A 21,372-nucleotide genomic window follows, 5' to 3' on the forward strand; every position below is an offset into this window, starting at 1 on the left:
CTTCCTTTCATGGGCCTCCTCACAGCCCTCCTCCCATGGCACTGTCAGTTCAACCAGGATTATCTTCTGGTCCTTGGTTGACCACAGCACTATGTTAGGTTGGAGGGTTGTTTGCACCACCTCTGGAAACTGTAGCCTCTTCCCAAGATCCACGCTCATTTCCCAGGAGCTTGCGGCATGAAGAATGCTGGGTCTTTTCCTTAGTATGGGCCTAGCTCCTTCCTTAAGGAAGGTGATGGCTCTCTGTGCGGTTGTGTGGGCTGATTTCTTCTTGACCCTCTCCCGCTCTATGGTGTCGGCCAATGAGAGGAGTACTTTGTCGTGGCGCCACCTATACCGCCCCTGGGTTAAAGATGTTTTGCACCCAGACAGTATATGGGCCAAGGTCCCCCTCTGGCTGCACAGCTTACAAAGTGAGTCCTCTCTTAGCCCCCATGTGTGCAGATGTACTGGGGAGGGGAGGGTGTCATAAACAGACCGCAAGAGGAAGGAGATGCGATAGGGCTCCAGACGCCACAGATCCCTCCATGTGACTTTGCGCCTGGGCAAATCCCATTTTGTCCAGGCCCCCTGGGAACCTTGCTGCACTGCTTTGGCTACCCGTTTCTCCTCCTCCCTGCTCCTCACTTCTGCCTGCACCATGCCTCGCCTCGTTCTTATGTTTGCGCCTTCCCAGGTTTGAAATTGTGCAGAGCCGAGGCCTTGTCGGTGGATGCACTGATTGCCAACTATATCCCGCAACTTCAGGGAACTGACTGCCTGGTCCACAGCTGTGGTGGCAGCCCACTTGCGTCCAGACCTGGTTATCATGCCAGCTTGTCTGATGAGGTCGTCGTTGGAATCCCTCAGACTTAGGACAACTCTGCATTTTGCCACCTTGTACTCCTCAACTACTGATGACAGGGGGAATTGCAGTTGACCAGACCTGATATAAAGGCCCACTGATGAGAAGCTTGGGGGAATGCCCAGCCACCTCCGCAGGTATGTTGTTGATCCTCCTCTCAATGGCCTCGATGGTAGTCATGGGAAACTCATAGACCGTGAATAGCCAGAGGAGCCTGGGCAAGAGGCCGTGTTGATACAGCCAGGTCTTGAACTTGCCCGGGAGTAAAGACTTATCAATCTTCCTCAGCCATACCTCGGTCTGCTTCACCGCCTCAGCAATACTGGCACTATCCGTCAGTGACACGTTGAACCACTTTCCCAGGCATTTTATTGGGTTGCCCTCGATGGATGGAATGACCTCACCCTGGACTTGAAGGCTGAACTTGCTGGTGACTTTGCCCTTCTTAATGACCATGCTTCTGGACTTCCTGGCTTTGAACAGCATCCCTGCCCAGGAGGCGACGCTGCCCAATGTTTCCAGCACCCACCTTACTTGGATGTGTGTCACAGTTGTTACTGTGATGTCATCCATGAACGCTCGCAGCGCTGGTTGCACAACACCGGATTCCAATCTAGGGCCACGGGTTATGCCTTCTGCTGCGGATAACAGTAGATTCATTCCAATAATAAACAAGATGGGGGAGATGGTGCACCCTGTTGGGATCCCCTTTTGGAGGTCCAGCCAGCTGGTGGTAAAGAGTGCCGATGTAAACCTGAGCCGAAAACCTGCAAGGTAGTTGGTGATCATGCCTCAGATTGCCACAGGGATGTAATAATGGTCAAGTCCTTCTTGGATGAGATCATGCGGAATTGACCCATAAGCATTGGCAATGTCTAGCCAGATGACTGTTAGGTCGCTCTTCTTCCGTCATGCTTCTTGGATCAGCTGGCTGATCATTGAGGTGTGTTCCAGGCAGCCCGAAAAGCCTGGGATGCCACCTTTCTGGATAGATGGGTTGATATAGTGGTTTTGCGTCAAGTAGGAGGTAATTCTTCGTGCCAGAACAGAGAAGAAAATCTTACACTCTACACTAAGAAGAGAGATTGTTCTGGACTGAGAGATTGCGGAGGACCCCTCCTCTTTTGGAACAAAGCATCCCTCAGCCAACTTCCAACTTGGTGGAATTGTCCCCTTGGCCCAGATCTTCCTCATGTTTTTCCACAGCCTCTTAAGAAGCTTGGGGCACTTCTTGTATACCTTATATGGTATACCGCTTGGGCCTGGGGCAGCCGATGATTTGGCCTTGCGGACGACGTCTTAGATTTCTTGCCATGTGGGTTCCTTCACATTCAACTCAGTTGATGGCTTCTCAGGCCTAGAGATGTTGCAGTTGGCCCCTAGACCCTGACCCCTGTTAGGGTCGGTGTGAGTCTTTTGGACTGACAGCACCGCAGTGCTAAAGTACGTCAAAAATGAAACCTCCAGATACAAAACATTTTTGGCCAATAGGGTCTCAGAGATCCTTGCAGCGTCTTATGCAGCTCAGTGGAGATAAGTGAGCACCTTGTCCAATCCAGCAGATATTGCTTCCAGGGGACTTGGAGTGAAGTCATTCCTTAAGGATAAACAATGGATGTGTGGCCCACAATTTCTGCTAGCAGAGGAGCACTGGCCTACAAACCCAGACGGCTCAGAAGAACTATCGGAGCAAGATGATCCTGAGTTCAGAATGAGCATTTTGGCTAATACTGTTTCAGCCAAAGAAGAACTTGACTCAGTGTCTCAATTGATTGACCGTACAACAAAGAGGAGGAAAGTTACTCTGGAGACACAGCAGCAGAAGGTGGTGACAGTTCAGTGGATGATGAAGGTGCACAAGAAAACATTCTTCCAGGCAAAGAAAAGCCATGGAAAGGGAAAGACAGACGGTATGAAGGACAAAGAGGAGGAGAGTTACTCTGGAGACACAGCAGCAGAAGGTGACAGTTCAGGGGATGACAAAGGTGCACAGGATGAAGAGATTGATTACAGACATTGCAAACCAGGAAGAAAAAAAATCAAAATTTTTATAACAAACAAAAAAAATGGGACGAAATAAATCCAAAACATGACATGAATAAACTCAGATCTCCATGGACAGACACATTATATCATGAATTTTTGAAAGAGAACCCATGTTGCACACTTGTGTTTAAATACCATCATGTTAAAAAAATAGTCTTAGCCACAAAAAGAAATGCCACTATTTATGAAATACGCCTCTTATTTTTAAATTTTAGATCTGTTCATATTTTTTATTAATATTTATATGTAAATATTAGCATTTTTGCTCAATAGCTTCCAGGTCTTGTGATCAATTGACTCCAAGTCAGTGTAGGATCATGTAACTACACTTGCTACATGAGATACGCCTTTTATTTTTACATTTTAGATCTGTTCATATTTTTTATTAATATTTATATGTAAATATTAGTCTTTTTGCTCAATAACTTCCAGGTAATGTGATCAATTGACTCCAAATCAGTATGGGATCATGTAACTACACTGGCTACATGAGATACGCCTTTTATTTTTACATTTAGATCTGTTCATATTTTTTATTAATATTTATATGTAAATATTAGCATTTTTGCTCAATAGCTTCCAGGTAATGTGATCTATTGACTCCAAATCAGTGTGGAATCATGTAACTACACTTGCTACATGAGATACGCCTTTTATTTTTACATTTTAGATCTGTTCATATTTTTTATTAATGTTTATATGTAAATATTAGCATTTTTGCTCAATAGCTTCCAGGTAATGTGATCTATTGACTCCAAATCAGTGTGAGGTCATGTAACTACACTGGTTTTATGAGATACGCCTTTTATTTTTACATTTTAGATCTGTTCATATTTTTTTATTAATATTTATATGTAAATATTAGCATTTTTGCTCAATAGCTTCCAGGTCTTGTGATCAATTGACTCCAAATCAGTGTAGGATCATGTAACTACACTGGCTACATGAGATACGCCATTTATTTTTACATTTTAGATCTGTTCATATTTTTTATTAATGTTTATATGTAAATATTAGCATTTTTGCTCAATAGCTTCCAGGTCTTGTGATCAATTGACTCCAAATCAGTGTAAGATCATGTAACTACACTTGCTACATGAGATACGCCATTTATTTTTACATTTTAGATCTGTTCATATTTTTTATTAATATTTATATGTAAATATTAGTCTTTTTGCTCAATAGCTTCCAGGTAATGTGATCAATTGACTCCAAATCAGTGCGGGATCATGTAACTACACTTGCTACATGAGATACGCCTTTTATTTTTACATTTTAGATCTGTTCATATTTTTTATTAATTTTTACATGTAAATATTAGCATTTTTGCTCAATAGCTTCCAGGTCTTGTGATCAATTGACTCCAAATAAGTGTAGGATCATGTAACTACACTTGCTACATGAGATACGCCTTTCATTTTTACATTTTAGATCTGTTCATATTTTTTATTAATATTTATATGTAAATATTAGCATTTTTGCTCAATAGCTTCCAGGTAATGTGATCTATTGACTCCAAATCAGTGTGAGGTCATGTAACTACACTTGCTACATGAGATACGCCTTTTATTTTTACATTTTAGATCTGTTCATATTTTTTATTAATTTTTATATGTAAATATTAGCATTTTTGCTCAATAGCTTCCAGATCTTGTGATCAATTGACTCCAAATCAGTGTGGAATCATGTAACTACACTTGCTACATGAGATACGCCTTTTATTTTTACATTTTAGATCTGTTCATATTTTTTATTAATATTTATATGTAAATATTAGCATTTTTGCTCAATAGCTTCCAGGTCTTGTGATCAATTGACTCCAAATAAGTGTAGGATCATGTAACTACACTTGCTACATGAGATACGCCTTTTATTTTTACATTTTAGATCTGTTCATATTTTTTATTAATATTTATATGTAAATATTAGCATTTTTGCTCAATAGCTTCCAGGTAATGTGATCTATTGACTCCAAATCAGTGTGAGGTCATGTAACTACACTGGCTTTATGAGATACGCCTTTTATTTTTACATTTTAGATCTGTTCATATTTTTTTATTAATATTTATATGTAAATATTAGCATTTTTGCTCAATAGCTTCCAGGTCTTGTGATCAATTGACTCCAAATCAGTGTAGGATCATGTAACTACACTGGCTACATGAGATACGCCTTTTATTTTTACATTTAGATCTGTTCATATTTTTTATTAATATTTATATGTAAATATTAGCATTTTTGCTCAATAGCTTCCAGGTAATGTGATCTATTGACTCCAAATCAGTGTGGAATCATGTAACTACACTGGCTACATGAGATACGCCCTTTATTTTTACATTTTAGATCTGTTCATATTTTTTATTAATTTTTATATGTAAATATTAGCATTGTTGCTCAATAGCTTCCAGGTCTTGTGATCAATTGACTCCAAATCAGTGTAAGATCATGTAACTACACTTGCTACATGAGATACGCCTTTTATTTTTACATTTTAGATCTGTTCATATTTTTTATTAATATTTATATGTAAATATTAGTCTTTTTGCTCAATAGCTTCCAGGTAATGTGATCTATTGACTCCAAATCAGTGCGGGATCATGTAACTACACTTGCTACATGAGATACGCCTTCTATTTTTACATTTTAGATCTGTTCATATTTTTTATTAATATTTATATGTAAATATTAGCATTTTTGCTCAATAGCTTCCAGGTAATGTGATCAATTGACTCGAAATCAGTGTGGGGTCATTTAACTACACTTGCTACATGAGATACACCTTTTATTTTTACAATTCAGTTCTGTCCATAAATTTCAATAACTTTATACACAGTAGCTCATCTCTGCTTTAAATATCATATTTTTTCATTTTTATTTTATTTTGAAAACAGGAAGTTGGAACACGCTGCAGTCGTCCTCTCCGTGTGTTTACTGTAAAGTCTGCAATACGGGTGCACTACGGGTGCACTTGAAATGTTGGAGTGGCTTGCTTGCGAATGTCTGTCGAATGTCTGTCGAATATCCAACGTAAAACTAACTTCACCTAAGTGTGCTTTTGTTGGTTTCGTCAATAATGCATCATAACATGTGCAGTGTCAAAACGTCAGTCAGGATGTACATTTGCTGAGAGGAAACCGCAGACGCTCTTTTTGGTCTTGGAGCCAATATATGGTTTCGGTAAATTGATTAATGCGCGTTATCGCTGGGCGCGCTGAGTTGTGAAACGGGTGTCGTTGAAAGACACGTCAAGCGCTAAGAAGAAGTTGTTGTTATTTACAGGTCGGGTGACCTGACTGTGGCATTAAGTGATCTGGAACTTTTGTCGGTAAAATGAGTTCGGGCGTGGCCCAGTGCACGCTACAATTATTAAAAATTTAAACAGCTGTCAACGTAGGGTGCGCGCACAGAGGAAAGGGGAGAGAAGAGTTGCCTTAAGGTTTTGTGTGTTGTCTGACAATGGAGTCTACATGTGTTGCGTGTGTGTCCTGTTTACATGTTATATGTTCGGCAGTGTGAGACGCTTAACTGTTGTTTGTCTGGGAAAGGGGGGTTACCCGCTAACTTGCACATAAAGTGCTGGACGGCGGTGTTTGCATTCATGACAGATGAACATACACATGATTCCTGAAAATAACATGGGTGTATGAGTGATGGAGACAGGACAATGACTGTCAAGTTATGAGTTTTTGTGGCGAATTTCGGCCGGCGCCTGGTTCGCTTTGAGATGCGCCACAAGAAACAGTGTGTCTGATAAGATCTGTCCATCTAATGAGACGATCAGTGTGTACGAATTCAGATGTGTTTGATGAACCCATGCATGTTCCAAGCATAATTCATACATTTTCTCATAAGCACATTTATGTTAAACGAATGAGCAGCGTGTAAGGAAAAGAAAAAGAAAGTGTGGGGAACGGTGAATGTGTGTGAGCTTGGGGCGGCCTGTGGAGGCGCGTGCACGGCAAGGCAAGAGAGGAGGAAAAAAGGAGGGGGTGTTGAGGAAGTCGGTTACGCGCAGAGTGGAGTTTAGAAAAAAAAAAAAAAAAAAAAAAAAAGGCGCTGGGGAATAGATCCCAAAATATATTGACAGACATTCATTTTTAGTTAATCAACTGTTTAATCAATACCAACGGAGAAAATTAAGAGATGTTCAACCTTAAAATTCGAGTTAAGCATGTAATCTGATCTAGGATCGGCTGAGTCTCATACCAGATCAGCAAGTGCTTCGGAGGAAAACGAATAAAAAAAAAAAAAAAAAAAAGATTTAGATTCTTAGAATACACAGAATGGATATGAATGGGATGTTTCTGTGATTCCTCGAGTGTGTGGGAGGGTCCAAGCAGACAGAGAAGCTGCGCCCGAGCCATATAAGGCCAGTGTGATTTATCCACAGAGTCTTTAAATATCAACATACATACACACACGAGCACTTACACTCCTATGCCCACATACATGCACACACACATGTCTGTGCTTGTTGCTGTGTGTTTGTTTTAACAGACTGAGTCTCATTGAAAGAACAACTTTCTTAACAACTAGGTCCTACTAAACAGATCTCGGCGCTCTTTCCGCCCCCCAGGGTCGGTGCTGAAACCGTGCACGGGGGAGTGAAAAACTCCTAATGAAAGACCTACAGCTGAATTGCTGTCAAAGGCCAGCTTCCACTGGAAGGGGGAAAAGTGACGAGATCATATTTTTTAAATCAGTGGCCTGAACACTGCTGCTGCGTGTTCAAGTAGTAGCATCTATGGCATCAGAAACTATAAGGTTACTTCACGCATTAATGACTAAGGTACCTCAGAAAGTGACTGTGAAATTGTTACTCAACAAAATTTTTTATTTGTCTCCTTCCAGACATTTCTCCTGCATAACTGTTGTTCTTTCACAGCCACACCTCGTGGTAGAGAGATGGACTTCACTTGTTCCATCCTCACAGCTGCCTGCCCAACGAGATGGAGAGCATCAGGATTGCATATCAGAAATGACTATAAGTGTCTTACCCAGGCCAGACTTGAATGCCATACATTATGAAAATGCAGGAATAAATATGCTTGTCGACAGGTCACATAGGAAGAACCCTGATGACACAAATATTACAAAAGTTGCTGTCGTAACAGAAGCTGAAGTTCTCTTAAAACGACCACAACCAAACAATTGTTCTAATCAAATAGCTGAATTGGTAGTTGTAACTAAAGTTAGTAAGTTAGAGAACAAACAGGTGATTAACATTTACATTAACAATCAATATGCTCCCTCAAAAGTATGCGGGTTAACACAGCAAGGGAAAAATAGATGTATGATGACATCCACAGGTGAATCTATACGTCACAAAGAATTGATTTTAGCATTATTAGATGCTATTCAGCGGTTAGCTAAAGTAGCAATTTATAGATGTGCTGGACACATAAAACGCTTGTTTAAATCATGGTGCAGTATTGAGTCATGGACTAGGTCATGCCTCAACAGGGGGGATAGTAACAATAAGAAACAAAGGTTTTTACAACATATGGGTTTACTAATTACTTAATAAATAATAAATAAGTAAATAAATTTGTGTCGAACAGTTCAAATATATGCAAAACAGAAGCCACAGGGCACTCAAGTGACAATATGAGGATGATTCCTTAAAGCTAGAGAACACTTTTCATCACGTTTGTATGAGTTCCATTGAATTAACTAAATGGGAAGAGAAACAATTCTGCCAAGTGATAATAATTGTGTTTACCAAATGGGTTGAAGTATTTCCATGTGCAGAAACAGATGGACTCTCAGTAGCAAAGGCACAGGGAAAATAAATATTTCCTAGATTGGGGATTATGGAAAAAACCTACAGTGATAATGGAACATACTTAGTAAACAATGTCGTCTCCCTGATGCTAAAGAACTTAAAAATATACCTTAGAAACCACTAGACATATCACCATATCAGTCAGCAGGATGACTGGAAAGACACAAGGGAATAGTTATGTCAAGACTGAAGAACAATCATAGAAGAAACAGGAAAATGGTTTCACTGTTTACCACTAGTAGTCCTAAAGGTCAGATAGGGCAGATGCGAGGAAGCATGCGGGTACAGAATTCTTTCAAAAACTAAACTTGGTTTATTATCAAAAAGGTTTCGAGGAAAAAGCGCAGCTGGGCCGGATATCAAAAACCAAACAGTAACAAAAACAAAACATAACTAAGGTTAAACAAAACAGGACTATGACTATGACTGAACACAAGAGGGGTACTTAATTTCAGTGACCAGTGACTAGTGAGGATTTGGCAGTGAACATGAATAAACCGGGAGACTAAATACTGTGGAGGGGATTAGTGATTGAGTGCAGTTGATGGCAGGACAGGAGAAGGACTAAGGAAAGGTGGCACGACATGACAAAACTAAATACGAAACCTGAACCTAAACCTTAACAAAACTAAGAAACGGTTAAAACTAAGAACTAAACAGAAAACTAAAAAGGTGTCAAAACACCACAGACACGACACTAAACATGCATATCATTTCAATTATCGCAAGATTAATGCCATTTGAGATAATGTATGACCATTTGTACTCCCACAGTGGAAACCATTCACCAAACACGATGAAGAGAAAGAAGAAACCGTTGCAGAATACATGGTTAAAATGTTAACAAGGAGAGAGAGATCTCTTCTGTCAATTCTGTTCCAGGTGAACCTGTGGAGAAATCTCTGAAGACAGTAAAACCCGGAGACTGGATCCTCATCAAACCAATAAAGAAAAATGGACGAAGAACTGGCCCAGTCCAAAGGGGGAAAGGTCCATATCAGGTACTACGTACAACACCCACAGCAGCTGAAAAAGTAGAAAGGACTTCCTGGATTCACTTATCACACTGTAAACTAGTAAGACCACGACCTTCAGAAAAAGGGAAAGATTAGTTACCCACCACCGTTCTCTGAAGCATAAGTCTGACTACAAAGGGGAACTTTCTCAACAGGAGAGGTTCATCTCAACCTCAGTGAAGAAAACAACGGCTAAAACGAGAACATAGGGTGCGGCTAAAATAAGACAGGAAAATGGACAGACATCGGCCGTGGCATCCATTCAGATTACCAGGATTTTGTGGGTTAAGAGGAACTACCTGTGTATTGTTTATCATTACCTTTATTATAGTATTTCCAATTTTATGGTATGAAGCATGGATTAACAAAAATGAAGACGATGCGGAACAGAGTACCACCACTGCTCCCGTGACACTGCGGGTGCCTCATAGAAATTGGGTTTAGGCCTCACACACACAGAACAATACCAAGAAATATAAGAAAGATATTCATACATAGACATAGAGGTTCACATATAGGCCACTGAAGGCAACAAAGACCTGCTCACCCAGTAAAGTTCAATATTAATGTGTACTATTTAACTGAGATCTGCAAAAACGTGAGTTAAAATGTTAAGGAGTCCATAGTCAGTGTGAGAAAACTACAGAGATAAATGACGGTATGTACGTTAAAACAGAGATGAGAAATTGAGAAAAATAATAGTTTGTTCGTTTGTTTGTATGTATGTATAGGAAGGTGATCTATGCATAAACTGGTTTGGGTTGTAATTATCCAGTAGTGTCTCAGTGAAACAACAGACTGGGGGAAACATAACGAAGTCAACAAAAAACAGTGTTCCGCTGATCTGATCAGTTGCTCAAGTGTACTCCATTCAAACTTGGTGGCTATTAAAGGGACATAAAATGAGGAAGGCTTGTTTAGAAGAAAATAGGAATAGAGATGTGAAGGTCAAATACATGTTTTAACGGGACACTGATAATATTAAATAGGCCACTCAGACGAGATGGGAAAAGAAGTTTGGTTTTTAAGGAAATCCCAGTGCGGAAGGAGACACAAAATTGTTGAAAACAATTGAAGAATGCCTTTCTGAAGGATGGTTTACCACAGATAAATAGCTTTGTGACCAAGCACAGGGTAGATCACTGTACGGCCCAGTTATATAATTAAATCAAATTAAATCAAATTTATTTATATAGCACATTTTATGTACAAACAATTTAGGGTGCTTTACACAGAATAAAAGCATTGCAGCAGGGAGTGGAAGAAGCATTTAAAATGCAAAAAAGAATATAAAGAGAAACAAATAAAATCATTTAAATTAATTTAGAAACAAGCAACAGTCCAGATAAGTTCAAAGATTGCGTGCAGATTTCATGCATAGACACATGAGAAAATAAATGTTTTTAACCTGGATTTAAAAATGTCTCCATCTGGGGAAAGTTTAATCTCCACTAGCAGTTTGTTCCACTTGTTTGCAGCGTAACAGCTAAATGCTGCTTCTCCATGTTTAGTCTGGACTCTGGACTGGACCAGCTAACCTGAGTCCTTGGATGTAAGAACTCTGATAGGTTATATTCTCTGAACATATCACAGATGTATTTTGACCCTAAACCGTTCTGGGATTTGTAAACCATCAGCAGGCTTTAAATGGATCCTGCTATTAGATAGGCAGTGAGTTGGTAGCCGGCTACACAATGGTAAAGCAAACGGAACGGATTTTGTCGTTGAAAAAGCTAGACCTAGATGACAAAATCACACTTAAAGATGTGAATTTAATGCAGGAAGCAGCGTGTACGATGGACAAGCAGCGTTGGGCTAAGAGGGTTGCCAGTCAAGACCCTATGGGTCTTTGGAGAAACCATGAGGGTTTGATGGTGGCGCCCCTGACTTGTTAGATTGGCTCATTCAGGAAGCACACGGGCAAGCCCATGTTGCAAGGGGGGAAGTTAAGAGAAAGATCACACAAGAGTACGGGGTTTTTGGGCACCGTACTTGCTCGAACAGGCGGATCACGTCATCGGAAGATGTGCCATTTGTTTGAAAAATAATGTTAGGAGAGGTATGACGGTTCCTCCAGGGCACATTCCGACTCCAAAAGGCCCTATGCGGAGTTAGTAATGGATTTCGTTGACATGATAAAACCAGTGGACGGCAAAAGGTATGTTGGTGGTAGTGGACAGGTTCTCACGATGGTCAGAGGCCTGCCCAACTGGGCGAAAAGACGCTCAATCTGTTGCTAAGTTCCTGTGTCGTGAAGTCATACCCAGATGGGGGCTTCCAGATAGAATATCATCAGATAACGGGCGAGAAATTGTTGATAGAACTGTAGAACTGATCTTACAGAAACTAGGAATCAAGCAACGTCTTGGAGCGGTTTATCATCCACAGAGCCAAGGCATGTGTGAGAAAATGAACGGCGTGTTGGAAAACCGTCTTGTAAAAATCTGTCAACATACGGGACTGAATTGGGGGGCAGCGCTTCCACTTGCTCTAATGGCATGCCGTTCAGGCGCACTTCGTGATTTGCAAATGACACCACATGAATTGGTGACGGGCAGACGAATGCCCACGCCCTTGTTGCGAACAAACGGGAAAGGTCCAAGTTTGTCTCTGTTGGAAGATGAAATGATGACATACAGTACATTAAGTATATGGTTACATAGGAACATATCCACGTATGTCATTGACAGGCAAAAACAGGACCACGAGCAGGAGAAGCTTGCGGAGCAAAAGAGAGACATTTTGCAGCCAGGGGACAAAGTGTTCGTAAAGGTCTTTAGGAGAAAGTGGTTTAACGCACGCCGGGAAGGACCATTTGAAGTTGTGCGCAGCACAGGGACAGCGGTCCAAGTAAAAGGGTCTCCCACGTGGTACCACCTGTCACACTGTGTCAAGGCAGCAAAAGAAGAAGAGACTCAAACTAAAGGTACACAGGACAAAAGGTCCAACGGAGGGAGCACGGACAGATTCAAAACACCCAAGAATGCTCAAGATCAAGGTCCAAGAGAGGAGACTGATAATGTTGCAAACAGCTATGATCCTGCTGTACCTGTTCATGATGACACCAACCGGGGCCCACCAATACAAAAATTTGGGGTCATCGATTTGCAACACGTGCCAGAGACAACGGGGGCCTCTTCTCCAGAAAGCAATCCAACAAAGATCAAAGAGAACAACAATGACGCTTCGAGAAGTGACACAGAGTCAGCCGAAGTCCGGCCGCAGAAAGACCAAACCCGAGAGATACGGCGATTAAGGTAATAGTGACCGAGGGTCAGTCGGCCCTGCTTCCATGCGAGTGCAAAGTGGTGGACGTGGGAGGACCCCATCTACCACAGTGGAAAGACAACTACGGAAAACTGATAACCTACTCAAATGCCACCATCAACGCACCACCAAAGTATGTACTGGTTAATGAGGCAAGGAGGGTGAAACAAGAAGGAGACTGTAGTCTTTTTGTGCGTCATGTTCAAAAAAGGGATCAAGGAATGTATATGTGTATATATTTTGGGTCCCCAACCCAGGGGAAAGAAGGGTGTAAAAGAGCTGAACCTGAAGTCAAATATGTGAGGTTAAGGTTAAGAAATGGAGGGGCGGAAACGATAATTCCTGAAGCAACACCTGTCTCAACACAACTCCCTCCACTCGTACACACATCCAAAGGGGAAATAATAGAACCGGCAACCACTGGTATTGCTCGGGGGACTGTAGCGAAAATGAACACCACCTCCAATAACAATAATAGGATAGGGAGTACCACGGCGAAATCTGCTCCGCCAACAAGCGCGGTGGAGAAAAAGGTGGTACCATCGGACACCATTTACCATGTCAATAGGAAATTAGACAAAGAGACACTAGATTTTGAACAGCAAGAAAATGATGCAGCTGCGGATGAACAGACAATTTATAAAAGAGAAAATAAATGGAGGGCATTTGGGTCTGATTCTTCGGTGTTGCAGATTACTGACCCATGGGCTAATAAGAACATGTGGTTCCAACAACTGACTCATTCCGTACGGCGAGCTACACTTGATAACTGCCCCTGCTTTGTAAAGGTTCCAGCACCAAACACATGGCCGTCAATTCTGGAAACAATACCTGAGCCACTTAGTCCCTTGTGTCAGGAGTATGTGTTATCTTGGTTGTTATATAATCAACAAGCACCAACGGATAGGTGGTTGGCTCTGTCAAAACATCTATTTACACCCAAAAAGGAATGTACAGGGTTAAGTGACTTGCCATATCTTAATTTACAAGATCAACAGGAGAAGGGGGCAGCAGCACGGCCTGATCCAATGGAAGTAGTGGCCGTTAAGGCCAAAGTCTGTTTTTGTTCAAACGACACTCACGGTGCTGAAGGGATGTTCGTAGGAATATCAGAGTGCGCTAGCTATAAGATGCAAGTCAGAAGAGAAGCAAACAACAACATTGAAGGCCAGACGAGGGTAACTTTCCATGCCCCGGATAAACGAGAGAGTAGGACCCTGTGGGTTAAGCATGAACTAATCACTGTAAATGTGACCATTGGAACCGTTAAAAGACATATGGTGGGTGTGTGGGAATAAAGTATATCTATTTTTACCATATGGATGGACAGGTTGTTGTTTTAGGGCTAGTCTAAAATTGCCATACGGGGTCGTTACAATCCAACAAGAACCACCAGCTGAGGAGATTCACCCCATTGACAGTTCGGCGAACAGGAAAAAGAGGAGAACCGAGCACAAAAGCCATTATTGGCAAGGGGAAGGTGGAATGAAGACACGGAAGAGGTGCAAGCAGAGGATGATATCATGGATATGTATCCACTTTAAAGATACAACTAAGACAATCATGCAGTAGGAGTGGACGGCCATTTTGTTAACCCAGTTTTCTCCTGTTTATATTACCCGAGGGAGGTAAGATGACTGTATTTTTGGTTTGCATTATTTTGTCAGGAAAGTCAACCATATTCAAGATAGACCTGTTTTGTTTGTTATTTTGGCCAGGATCCACTCCAACTCGTGTTCCTAATAAATGTGCTCATTGCGGATGTCAGGGTGTGGTGTAGGGAGGACACGGATGCGGACTTTCAAAAAGTAAAGGTAGATTTATTAACAAAAAGCAAAGTAACAACATAAAACGGGGCAGAGCCGGAGAAAAACGGAGCTATAAACAAAACAAAAGAACAAGGACATGGCATGGAATAAATACTTAGCTTTGATGAAAACGTGGGAATCGTGGCATGGATTACAAGCTGACATAGGATAAGGAACCAACAAACAGACAGGGGAGACCGGAAACTAAATAGGGAGTGAGAGTGATTGGGGAGTGAGTGCAGCTGAAGACAATGGACAGGTGAGGGGAATAAACTAATTACCTGGGGGAGGGAAGTGAAGGGAAAACTAAACATGGAGTGACACAAACATAACCTAGAACATGAAAACCAAAAACGTGAGTCCATGGGTGTGACAGAGCCCCCCCCTCAAGGGGTGGATCCCAGACAACCCCTTAAGAAATCCGAGGGTGGGAGGGAGGGGCTCGAAGCCGGTCAGGCCGGGGACCAGAAACGGGTGTGTGGTACCGGCTTCGGGCAGCAGGAGGCAATGGTCTGGCGGACGCCCAGACTTCCGTCGGCGTGGCGGCAGGAGACGGTGGTGGTCTGGCGGACGCCCAGACTTCCGTCGGCGTGACGGCAGGAGACGGTGGTGGTCTGGCGGACGCCCAGACTTCCGTCGGCGTGACGGCAGGAGACGGGGGTGGTCTGGCGGGCGGCCAGACATCCCGTGGCGTGGCAGCAGGAGGCGGTGGTCTGGCGGGCGGCCAGACATCCCCTGGCGTGGCAGCAGGAGGCGGTGATCCGGCGGACGCCCGGACCCCCGATGACGTGGCAGCCGGCGGTGATCTGGCGGACGCCCGATGACGTGGCAGCCGGCGGTGATCCGGCGGACGCCCGATGACGTGGCAGCCGGCGGTGATCCGGCGGACGCCCGGACCCCCGATGACGTGGCAGCCGGCGGTGATCCGGCGGACCGTCCCAAGGTCGGACGGACCTCCGACGGGGGGGAGCCCCCCCTTTAAGGGATGGATCCCAGACATCCCCAAAGTCTGGGGGTCAGGCCCGGAGGCCTCGTGGTCAGGCCCTAAAGCCTCTTGGTCAGGCCCTGTGGCCTCTTGGTCAGGCCCTGTGGCCTCTTGGTCAGGCCCTAAAGCCTCGTGGTCAGGCCCGGAGGCCTCGTGGTCGTGGTCAGGCCCTAAAGCCTCGTGGTCAGGCCCTAAAGCCTCTTGGTCAGGCCCGGAGGCCTCGTGGTCAGGCCCGGAGGCCTCGTGGTCAGGCCCGGAGGCCTCGTGGTCAGGCCCTAAAGCCTCGTGGTCAGGCCTGGAGGCCTCGTGGTCAGGCCCGGAGGCCTCGTGGTCAGGCCCGGAGGCCTCGTTGTCTTGGTCAGGCCCGGAGGCCTCTTGGTCAGGCCCGGAGGCCTCGTGGTCGTGGTCAGGCCCTAAAGCCTCGTGGTCAGGCCCGGAGGCCTCTTGGTCAGGCCCTAAAGCCTCGTGGTCAGGCCCGGAGGCCTCGTGGTCGTGGTCAGGCCCTAAAGCCTCGTGGTCAGGCCCTAAAGCCTCTTGGTCAGGCCCGGAGGCCTCGTGGTCAGGCCCGGAGGCCTCGTGGTCAGGCCCGGAGGCCTCGTGGTCAGGCCCTAAAGCCTCGTGGTCAGGCCTGGAGGCCTCGTGGTCAGGCCCGGAGGCCTCGTGGTCAGGCCCGGAGGCCTCGTTGTCTTGGTCAGGCCCGGAGGCCTCTTGGTCAGGCCCGGAGGCCTCGTGGTCGTGGTCAGGCCCTAAAGCCTCGTGGTCAGGCCCGGAGGCCTCTTGGTCAGGCCCTAAAGCCTCGTGGTCAGGCCCGGAGGCCTCGTGGTCGTGGTCAGGCCCTAAAGCCTCGTGGTCAGGCCCGGAGGCCTCTTGGTCAGGCCCGGAGGCCTCTTGGTCAGGCCCGGAGGCCTCGTGGTCGTGGTCAGGCCCTAAAGCCTCGTGGTCAGGCCCGGAGGCCTCTTGGTCAGGCCCGGAGGCCTCGTGGTCGTGGTCAGGCCCTAAAGCCTCGTGGTCAGGCCCGGAGGCCTCGTGGTCAGGCCCTAAAGCCTCGTGGTCAGGCCCGGAGGCCTCGTGGTCGTGGTCAGGCCCTAAAGCCTCGTGGTCAGGCCCTAAAGCCTCGTGGTCAGGCCCTAAAGCCTCGTGGTCAGGCCCTAAAGCCTCTTGGTCAGGCCCGGAGGCCTCGTGGTCGTGGTCAGGCCCGGAGGCCTCTTGGTCAGGCCCGGAGGCCTCTTGGTCAGGCCCGGAGGCCTCGTGGTCGTGGTCAGGCCCTAAAGCCTCGTGGTCAGGCCCGGAGGCCTCTTGGTCAGGCCCGGAGGCCTCGTGGTCGTGGTCAGGCCCTAAAGCCTCGTGGTCAGGCCCGGAGGCCTCGTGGTCAGGCCCTAAAGCCTCGTGGTCAGGCCCGGAGGCCTCGTGGTCGTGGTCAGGCCCTAAAGCCTCGTGGTCAGGCCCTAAAGCCTCGTGGTCAGGCCCTAAAGCCTCTTGGTCAGGCCCGGAGGCCTCGTGGTCGTGGTCAGGCCCGGAGGCCTCGTGGTCAGGCCCTAAAGCCTCGTGGTCAGGCCCTAAAGCCTCTGGAACGGCTGGGGCCGGGGCCAGCTCTGGAACGGCTGGGGCCGGGGCCAGCTCTGGAACGGCTGGGGCCGGGGCCAGCTCTGGAACGGCTGGGGCCGGGGCCAGCTCTGGAACGGCTGGGGCCGGGGCCAGCTCTGGAACGGCTGGGTCTCTGGTGACTGTGGCTGCTGCTGGGTCCTGGGACTGCGAAGCTGAGGGGCAGCTGTACAGCGCGGCTACCTGGTGTGGCTCCAAACCAAAAATGTCCAGGGTTGCTGCGCGCCGCACGCTCATGACCTCAGCCCAGATGTCCGACACCTCCGGCAAATGCTGGAGGACCTGTTTCTGTAAAAAGAAGTCCACTAAATCATTAGCCTCGTTCAGATGTTGCCAGGAGGTGCTGTCCCGGGCCAAGCAGCACCAGAATTTTGTGACCAGTCTCCAAAAAGCGCCTTTGTCCGCCGCGTCCATTTTTGGTTGGTTCCTTCTGTCAGGGTGTGGTGTAGGGAGGACACGGATGCGGACTTTCAAAAAGTAAAGGTAGATTTATTAACAAAAAGCAAAGTAACAACATAAAACGGGGCAGAGCCGGAGAAAAACGGAGCTATAAACAAAAGAACAAGGACATGGCATGGAATAAATACTTAGCTTTGATGAAAACGTGGGAATCGTGGCATGGATTACAAGCTGACATAGGATAAGGAACCAACAAACAGACAGGGGAGACTGGAAACTAAATAGGGAGTGAGAGTGATTGGGGAGTGAGTGCAGCTGAAGACAATGGACAGGTGAGGGGAATAAACTAATTACCTGGGTGAGGGAAGTGAAGGGAAAACTAAGGCAAAACTAAACATGGAGTGACACAAACATAACCTAGAACATGAAAACCAAAAACGTGAGTCCATGGGTGTGACAGCGGAGTTGCCAGTTGAGTGAGGAAAGGTTGTAACCAGACTAGAAAAGAGTTTCTGTTTCTAGCACCATGTAGGAGCCACTCCTGGGATGGAAAGCTAAGCGATTATTACCACAAACATATTTTATAGTTTTATATTGAGTTATAATAACCTTGTCTACATGTATGACTTAACAATCTGCTATTGCAGTGGTGTGGCCAGACGCCGAGGTGTTCCAACTCTGTACGGGAGTTTTGACAGATGTAAGGGGGGAATGACTATGCTGAGGCTAACAGGATAAGATGGGTGGACACAAGTAGATACATGTCACATACACCCTAATATAGAAATTAGGGGAATTAGTAAACAACATATACAGGTATAGTAAGTAGGACTCTGGAAGCGGAGTTTGGACACATCGTGCGACAATTATGTAATCATGCAATATACTGTAGCATAAGTTAATTTTCCGGCAAGATACTGGTGGGTGTTTTCTTTTCTTTCTTCTCAGGATGACATTCTGGGAAATGGGAAACGAACTGAGAGACACTGGCTGTCCAGGGACCCCCACGGAATGGACTCAGAGACTCAAGACGGGATGATGAAAATGGACTGTGGGACCCTGGACAGGAGAATACGATAAAGAAAAATGGACGTTGGATAACTAAAGATGGAAACTGAGCTACACGGCTACTCCACTGCAAATGCATTGATATTTTTCAGTAGTACTAGTTTGCTAAACCTCTAGAATTGTGTGGATTGAGTTAGAATCATGAAAAATGTAATCGTTGATGTTATAATCTTGGTTGCTGTTATGAACCATTTCAATCTGCATTGTATGCCATAATGGAGTGTGAACTTATATGTTACTTGTGATATTGTTGTCATTATGCTTTTGATATAGCCTATTCTCTGTAATACAGTAGGAGCCACGCTTTGTGGACATAATAGGACGAAATTGGACCAAATTGACCATAAAGGTCCTGAAATTAGAAGTTAATGGTAAAGGTAATTGTTAATATGAAACAGGGATTGCTTGCTTAGATTGGCACCAGAGTGACATTCCCTTAGGTCATCCAATCTTTTTCCCCACTTTTTAGGAAGGGTGGTTTTTAATCGACTGGATGACAACTGACCTGCAGGTTCCCCACAGGGACACACAGATTGTATGGGAGAGCAGGACATGGATGTTTAGTCATGTCAGGAGACTGATGAGCTGTGTGACTGGAGGGAGACCGGTAGGCTGGTTTACTGTAGCCGAATTTGGACTAATTATATGATAGATTTAGCTTACCTAGTCTAAAATAGTTAAAATAATGTGCGCATAGACACGTAAATAGGAGTTTAACTAATCAGTTGACTCAGAAATTGAGGGCTTATGATATATTAAGAGATTGGGCAATCAATAATGTCGAACAAGTGAGGTCTTTGTTGATGCAGATTCATGGGTTTGACCATTTACCATGACACATATTGTAGAGGCCATTTTGTGTTTCGGGACTCTAAGTAGTCCCGAAGGGGGGAATGAGGTGTATGGACTCACAGGCAAAATGGGGCCCAAGGCACATGAGGAAATCTGAACTGAGTTCAGTGGCCCTCATTTATCAAGCCGTCGTAGAAAGCATCGTAGATATGAGCGGAGAACTCGTCGTACGCAGAGGCTCAAGTGAGATTTACAGAACATGCGTACCACACCAATCCCATCGTAAGATCGAGCGGCTGTTGATAAATCCGGTGGCTGAAATCCATCGTAATGATCCTAACCACGCCTTCTACAAAAGGGGGCTGAGAGGCCGCACCTCTAGAATTTGCGACATGGATAGACGAAAGGCGGCAAAGAAACGCTGTCAACGCTGTTGACAGCCGTCCCAGCTGTCAACAGCGTTGGCGATGTAAATCGCAGACCGGACGAGTTATGTATTTTCCCCTACTGTGATGGTCAATAAAATGTGATAAACTCCAGATTAAATTAAATCTAAAATTGAGCGATGTTTTACTTTTTCTCCAGTAAAATCAGGAAGAAGTGGTCCGATATGAAATTGGCCAAAAAAGAAGGTCGCAGCTCTCCGACGCAGCATGTCACAAACGGGGATGGGGGTGGGGCGGGGGGGTGGGGGCGGGGGGGGGGGGGGGGGTTGGCGGGTGGCTTCTTCTGTTCTGCAGAGAAAACATCTGTTCTGTAAATGTGAAGTGATGTTGGCTGGCGTGATCGGAGCTACGTCCTCATCAGGCGTGCCAGGGAAACTTGACACTGATGCGCCCATGCTAGAGCTGGAGAATGGTGAGAATGACTGCACACCCAAGACGTTTAAATAAAACAGTTGCTTTAATTTTCAACACAAATGAGGTTCCTAATCAAACTAATATTTTTCATTCACAGATGAATCCGAAGTGGCATCCGGGCTACCTGACCCGCGCAACGAATACGCGGCCCGTCAATATCCGAAGCCTCTGCCTCTGCCCCCAGGTCTGCAGCGTCACACCGGCCAGCCGTGTTGACCACAGAGGTCCTAGAAAGACAAACAGAGATCGTGAAGTGGATGATGGCTTTAACACACACCATGCAATCTATCGACAGTACATTGAAAGACATAAATGAAACACTGAAGTCACAGAATAAATGCTGAAAGAAATCCTTGTTCTCCTTTCTTTTTTCCTTGAATAACAGAATGCTTACCGAAAGTCAGAATAGCTGAATAAGTTCCTCTCTCCTCCTGAGCGCTCTTGGCTGTGCAGGCTGGTGGTAGGGATCTCTGGGTGCGGGGTCCTCTGGATGTACATCTGGAAATGGCACTCCATTTTTTTGGGCAATGTTATGGAGATCCCCGTATGCAATAATAATATTGCATACCTTTTCGGGCGGATAGGGTTCCCCCCGCAGCCGAGAGACAGATCCAGCTTTAGGAGCCCTATACACCTCTCCACAGTGGCACGCGTGCGCGAATGCGCAGTGTTAAAGCCCCTCTCCTGTTCGGTGTGAGGGTGCACGGTTGAATAATGAGCCATCACTCTTCCGATTACGGAGTTGTACTTGTTTAATTTATTTAATTTGCGTTTATGTTTATGTTTATATTTATGTTGAAGTCAAATAAAACATGGGCCTTCTTTAAAGTGATAAGTCTGTAATTTTAACCTAGGGATTTGTTGCGACTCCTGAGCACGCACTAGTGACGCTGCTGTATT

The sequence above is a fragment of the Odontesthes bonariensis genome, chromosome 8 (assembly GCF_027942865.1).
Source record: "Odontesthes bonariensis isolate fOdoBon6 chromosome 8, fOdoBon6.hap1, whole genome shotgun sequence".
NCBI lineage: Eukaryota > Metazoa > Chordata > Actinopteri > Atheriniformes > Atherinopsidae > Odontesthes > Odontesthes bonariensis.